The sequence below is a fragment of the Fukomys damarensis genome, unplaced genomic scaffold (assembly GCF_012274545.1).
Source record: "Fukomys damarensis isolate Sample0158 unplaced genomic scaffold, DMR_v1.0_HiC HiC_scaffold_5, whole genome shotgun sequence".
Classification (NCBI taxonomy): Eukaryota; Metazoa; Chordata; class Mammalia; order Rodentia; family Bathyergidae; genus Fukomys; species Fukomys damarensis.
In genome coordinates this window covers 62,021,513-62,028,199 of record NW_022900917.1, presented here as the reverse complement: position 1 = coordinate 62,028,199, position 6,687 = coordinate 62,021,513, and the positions used below count along the sequence as shown (strand labels likewise).

General features: G+C 44.0%; 1 non-coding gene across 1 annotated transcript; it reads right to left on the bottom strand.

Moving 5' to 3' along the window:
- Positions 1–6,288: 6,288 nt before the first annotated feature.
- On the bottom strand, positions 6,289–6,392 carry LOC117285036. The gene has a single exon (XR_004516051.1). It is a non-coding gene; the product is annotated as a U6 spliceosomal RNA (small nuclear RNA).
- Positions 6,393–6,687: the final 295 nt, after the last annotated feature.

Below are 6,687 nucleotides of genomic sequence, written 5' to 3'. Positions count from 1 at the left end.
GAGAGAGAGAGAGAGAGAGAGAGAGAGAGAGAGAGAGAGGGAGAGAGAGAGAGGAGAGGGAGAGAGAGAGGAGGAAGAAGAAGAAGGAGAGAGAAGAACAAAGAAAGGAAGGTCCTTTTATTAGTTTTGGGGTGGGCTATTGTTTGTTTATGAGGAGTGAGCTACTTTTAACCTATCACAGGCCAGATTACTTTTATGGGCCCAGTCCTGAAGACACAGGTTTTAACTTTCCTGGACCACTGTGGCCTTGGGGGGTGGGAGGGAAACCAGAGATAAGGGCATGAGGTCATTTTAGGAGCCAAGATGTACCAGGAGAATGCAGCCTGTGAGGCGGCGTCACAGCATACTTTAACATGATCAATTCCCTAACACGAGGTTTGTAAGGAACATTCTTAATCTCTTGAAACAGGCCTTTGTGACTTAGAACTATTCTGATCCTTTGGTTTCTTTGGGATGTTTTCCTGGTACCAGGGATCGAACTCAGGACCTTGCACTTGTGAGGCAAGCAAGGTATCCCTGAGCTACATCCCTGGTCCTTTTGGTTTTTATTTATAAAAAATAAAAAGTAGCTGGGGATGTAGCTCAATGTGGAGGCCTTGGGTTCAATCGTCAGTGAGATGGGAGACACTGTAGGGAATATTTTGGCCTTAGGCTCACAGAGAGGATATGTTCTGGCATCCTGTTCTCACCATATTTCTTTAACACTCTGACAGGAGCCTAAAGAATATGCTCCTGCCCTTATCAGACTTGACCTCTAGCATGAGCCAGAGGAGCATGGGATTGAACTGCTTTAGATAACCAAGGGTAACCCCACAACCATTTTAATATCCTTAGCATTGTGGTTTTGACTCCATCCCCTCCTTCCAGGGCTTTGGCAGCCATACCCATTCTGTCCAGGCTCATACATGTTCACCAACTCCCCTTCCTGATGTGGGGGTAGAGCCTCACAGTTGATTGGAAACAAGCCCAGTTAGTTACCACCCCTGACTACTCCCTCCATTCTAGGAAAACAAGAGAAGCCAACCCTGGAACACACTGCAGTTGCCATCTCTGAGCTATGCCCACCCTCCGCTGTTGAGGGTGAACTTTCATTACTGGCCGGTTGCAATCTCTACGTGCTGCCCCCTTGGAACTTTCCCAAGTGCACTTTAAGCTCAAACCTGGTGGAAGGTAGCTAAGCTCCCTGCTGAGTGGCTCCCTTCACAGGGCAATGTGGAGCTCATCAGTCAATTCCTCACAGGCAACAGGCCTCACTTCTAAGCGAGACAACGTCACAATTTTACAACTGTGCAATATAATTACAGGTATGAAATCACATATATCCTACTACATTTGTTATTTTCTCTCCTTTTTTTTTTTGGAAGAGGGTCCTGGAGATTGAGCCCAAAGCCTTCACACTGAGCTACATCCCTAGCCTTTTCTATTATTCTTAAAATTAAAAACAAAGTCTACCCCAGTGCGGTGTCGCTGAGCTAAATCCCTAGCCCCATTATTTTTTATTTTTAATTTTGAGACAGGATCTTGCTAAGTCACCAAGTTGCCCAGGCTTGGCTCTAATACCTGCCTCAACTTTCCAGAGCACTGGGATTATAGACATGTGCATTATGCCTGGTTTATATTCTCTTGCAAAAGTTGTTGGTTATTGGTTCTTCCCACAGCTTATGCAAAGGTGTTGGGAGATGTGGGGCCTCTGGAAGAGTCTGATTCCTCCCAGGCTATTTTAAAGGGCTTTATTTTGAGATGAGGGCTTTGAGCTGAGGCGTCACCTGTTTCAACATGATTTAAAAGGATACTCTGGCTGCCATGTTGGCATAGATTGAAGGAGCAGAAATGGACACATGGGCTGGGTTAGGAGTGCTGGGGCTGTTACTGGACCAAGGCTGACATAGTCCCCTCTCACTTCTTAAGAGTCCAGAGCCTCCCAAGGGATAGAGGGATTCCTCTCTAGGAATACTTAGCCCTCCTTTCCAACATTTTTCAAGTCCTGTCCTCCCCTGTCCTTAAGGTGTCATCCGTCTAACACATTTTTCAGCCCACTAGAGCAGACAGCTCTTGGACAAAATATTTATTGAATCTTCTGTGAGTTTAGCCTGCTGATAATACAGGAAATGTAAAGAGAAATAAGACACAGTCCCTGTGCTGGAGAAATTTATGGCCCAGTAATGGTGTGTTAGTCGGGTCTTTGCTGTTATGACAAACACCTACAATAAGCAATTTAAAAGGCGGAAAACTTTATTCTTGGCCAGAATTTCAGCGGTTTGAGTCTCTGATTGCTTTGGCCCTATGGTGGCTCAATGTTTAAGGAGCATGTGATGGAGGAGGCCTGTTAATTCTATGGCAGCCAGGAAGCAACAAAAGACAGGAAGGAGCCAGGGTTCTGATATCCCCATCAAAGACATGAGCCAGTGACCTAACTTCCTCCCACTAAGCCCTACTTCCTAAAAAAATAATAATGCTGCAAGACTGGTGACCGAGCCTTTAGCAAATGGATATTCAGGAGACATTCAAGTCCCACACAGTAACAGACATGCTGCCATAGATGAGACCCACGGTCTGCACATGAACAAAGAAAGGAGGTTGAGGGGGCACAGGCATATCTACGGTATCTGAGAGGCACCTAGGCCTCATGATAGAAATTAACAGGCTAACATTGTTAGGTTGGAGTTGTCTCTACTCACACCCACCTCCCACCTCCACCAAGCCATCAGGGAGCCTTCTGTTTGCCATATTAATGTCTACTTGTAGCCAGAATTAGGTGCCATTTTGCAGCCTTTATGTCTGCAAGAGCTGTCCATCCTATATAAATACAAAGTGAACAACATGTGTAAACGTTTCTAATAGCCACATCCAAGAGTTTGTATTAATTTTAATAATTTATCTCAATATATCCAAAATATTATCATTTCAGTATGAAATCACATAAAAATTACTACTGAAATACTTGAAAAAATAGCTTTCCTTGTACTCAGTCCTAGAAGTCTTGGTCTATTTTATGATTATAGTGCATCTGAATTTGGATGCCGTGATGATGGTTAATCTGGACTGTCAACTTGATTGGATTGAGGTAGCCTAGACAGGTTTTTGGATCGTGAGGATTAATCCATCGATGAGTTAGTTTATAACTAAACCAGCTCCTGGGGCTGTGGTTGGAGGAATTAGATCCCTGGGAACATACCTTATCATACTCATGGCCCTTTTTCCTCTGGCTCTTGCTTTTTCTGCTTCCTGGCTGCCATGAGGTAAGCAGCTTTCCTCCCTCCTGCCCTTTTGCCATGATGTTTCTGCTTCAAGTGATGGAGCCAGCTTACCATGAAGTGAAACTTCTGAAACTGTGAGTCAGAATAAATCTTTTCACCTTTAAATTATTTATGTTGGGTATTCGGTCTCAGCAACAGACTAGTGACTAATATAGAGGCCAGGTTCTTATTGAAAATATGTGGCTTGTATTTAGATTTCACAAGGTTTACATTGAAAAAGTGGATTCACAAATCTAAATTGTCTCACACATACTTAAATTGATCCAATAACTTAATGGAGTATCCCTTTTAATGTTCATTTAAAAATTAGTTAAGCCGGGCATGGTGGCTCACTCCTGTAATCCCAGCACTCAGGAGGCTGAGGCAGGAGGATCGCTGTGAGTTCGAGACCAGCCTGGGCTACATAGTGAGTTCACATCAGTCTCAACTACATAGTGAGACCCCGTCTCAAAAAACAAAAAAACAAAAATAAAAATTTGTTAAAATTAAAGTAACTCCTAGTTCTTAGTCACAACAAGCCACATTTCAAATACTCAACACCCCCATGTAACTGGTGACCACATATGATAGACCTCTTTTGCCTGGTTCCCAGTTTCCCCGCTGGGACTTGGCCTCCTCTAGTCACCCAGAGTTACCCAGATCCTCTGCCATTAGCTTCTCCTACACCTCCAAATGACCACTACCCCTGTCTCACACACCTTTCCTGTCCTTCTTAGTTTACGATCTCTGCATGAACATCTGTGTACCAGAGGCCCAATTTGCATACTAGTTACTTATGTTCCAAACTTTAAAATCAGAGAGGCATACCCTCTGCACAAAATGGGAAATAATTTTCTTCTTAACAGCTCCTGAAAAGGTGGAATGTTTTGAGGAGCTCATGGATGTGCAAGACAAGAAGCACCTCTGCTATTAGTAAGGAGAACAAAGAAGATGTCAGAGGATGGGTGGTAGTGTGGGTACTTGTTCGGGGGAGGACTTTACGCATACAGTTCATTGTGTTAGAATGATTCGGTTGTTAAATAAGCACCTTAAGGGATCATTTCACATTTCATACTTTTAAATGTTTATAATTTAAATTCTTTCCCCAGGGCTGGATTTTTTCAAGCTTCAGATTTCTGGCCAGAATTGGCTTGATTTTCATGACCCCACCTCTGAGATTTAGCCTTGCCCCTTAGGGTACCTTCCTTGCTGATAGTCACCAGGAGTCTTCTGCTGGCTGTCCACTTTCTGAGCTGTGCGCTCTGGGCAGCCACCCACCTCTGGCCTCCCACTTCCTGGATATGAACCCAGCCATGTGCTGTTGCTGAGAGAGGCTGGGATAATCCTCCCTGAGGATGAGACCTGCTGCCCTGCACACAGCTCCCACACAAGTGGGATTTCAGGGCTGTGGAAATGCCAGGGAAGGGAGGGGTGCAGCATTTGTAACACAGGGGCAGACAGTGGGCACTGGAGTTAGGTTCCAAGTCTCATAGTGTCATGGTACATGGAGTACAGCAAGATGAGCTATGGACTTGAAGTCTAAGAGCTAGACAGCTGAGATCCTGAAGTCCTGGGTCCTCAGTGTCTTCCTGGAAATACACACACACACACACACACACACACACCTCTTCTTTACCTCCTTAGTCTTACACAATAACTCATTATGACTTTGTAGACTAGGCATTGCTTTAGTGCCGTCTTCCTAAGTTAAAAAGTATTGAATTATATTTTATAACTGTGTTGGTATAGAGCTAAATATATTGATATTATATATTAAAATATCTTCTTCCATCCAAAGTTCATTTTTTTCCCCTTCTGGTTTTAATTATCATCTTTCTGTGAGTCCCAGGCACTTTGCCTGTGCCTGATGAATCCCAGCCTGGCCTGTAGCACCTGCTTAGCTCCCGAACTCCTGCAGAGAAGGTAAAAATAGGGTTGGTAGGAAAGGTCTAAGGTCTTTAGGTGGGTCGTTCTGGGCTCAGAGAGGATGCACAAGCTCCCTGATCCTCTTTCTCCTTTTTCACTTGGGAGCAGGTACAACCCCAAAGAGGAAGAATTCATGGCTTCCTGATCCCTTCCTGCCATCCTGAGCCACTGACTTTAGATAATTCTGAGCAAATCTAAAGGAGGCCAATTTGAACACTGGAGATGGACAGCTTCTCTCAAGGCCATTGGCCGTCCCTCCAGGGTGCAGCACACTCTGCTCTGGGGCAGACTCCTTTCTAGGACACGCAGGAATTCTTTGAGAGGTAGTGTGATACAGTGACTCAGAGTTCTTATTATTAAGAGGTGGGTTTTAAGTAAGGTACAGTGGTACACACCCAAAGTCTCAGCTACTTGGGAGACTGGGACAAGAGGATTCCTGGAGTTCAAAGCCAGACTGAGCAATAGAGCTGTACCGCATTTCAGAGAATAAAGTGGGAGGATAGGTTCTTAAACTTCTTAAGCCTCATTTTACTCCAATGGAAAAGGAGTGATGGTAACATTTTCCTCACCAACTTATAAGAATTTTTTTTTATTTTTTAATCGTCATATTTTTCTGCCAAGATACAGGAATGCATGATAGAAATGGCTCAACATCTTCACATGGAACTGTTGGATTCGTTTTCATTCACAAGTTCTAAAACAGCCTACAATTTCATAATCACACCCACTTCCAACCATTATCACAGGTTTAACTGACCATTAAACAGTAGTGGCCAGCATCAGAGAGCTGGAAGGCTTTCTGCATATTAGTAGTGTCTTTGGAAACTGCCACCCAAGAGGATGTATCACGATTCTAAATCTCATGTGCATGGCAACCCCAAAGTTGACTGAGGTCCTCAAATGCCCTGCTTATCACGGAGAGCTGCATCCTGTAGGTACTTAAAGGAATGCCCTTTCTCCTCCTAGAATTGATCATTCATGTAGTATTTGGCTTGCAGGAAACAGCACAAGCTGACCCAATGGTTTCATCATCATGGCTAACAGGTGGCTGTATGCCTGATCCTCGCTGCTGCTCTTTGCTAACTATATACAGAACATACTGGAAAAAAAGTCAGGTTGCTTGGGAAAAAATATGGAACGCTTCACAAATCTGCGTGCCATCCTTGTACAGGGGCCATGCTAATCTCTGTATCATTCCAATTTTAGTATATGTGACGCCAAAGCAAGCACTTATAAGAATTAAATATTGTGCATCTATGAGTAGTTTTCATACAACAAAGCTCGGTAGAGCTGTTAGGAAATGAGTTTATATGGGGAAATAAATAAACCTACAACATCTCCCACCTCTTCTTCCACAGACAGATACTCTAACGTCACTGAGACTGCATGAGTATATTATGAAGCACATAGGCTAGCACGAGTGGGAGCTCCCAAGATGGTATATCATAGTCCCGTTCCTCCTCACCTCTCGAATCTCATTCCCACCCGCTCTGCTTTTCATCATCGCCGAACTGCCTGTGGCCTT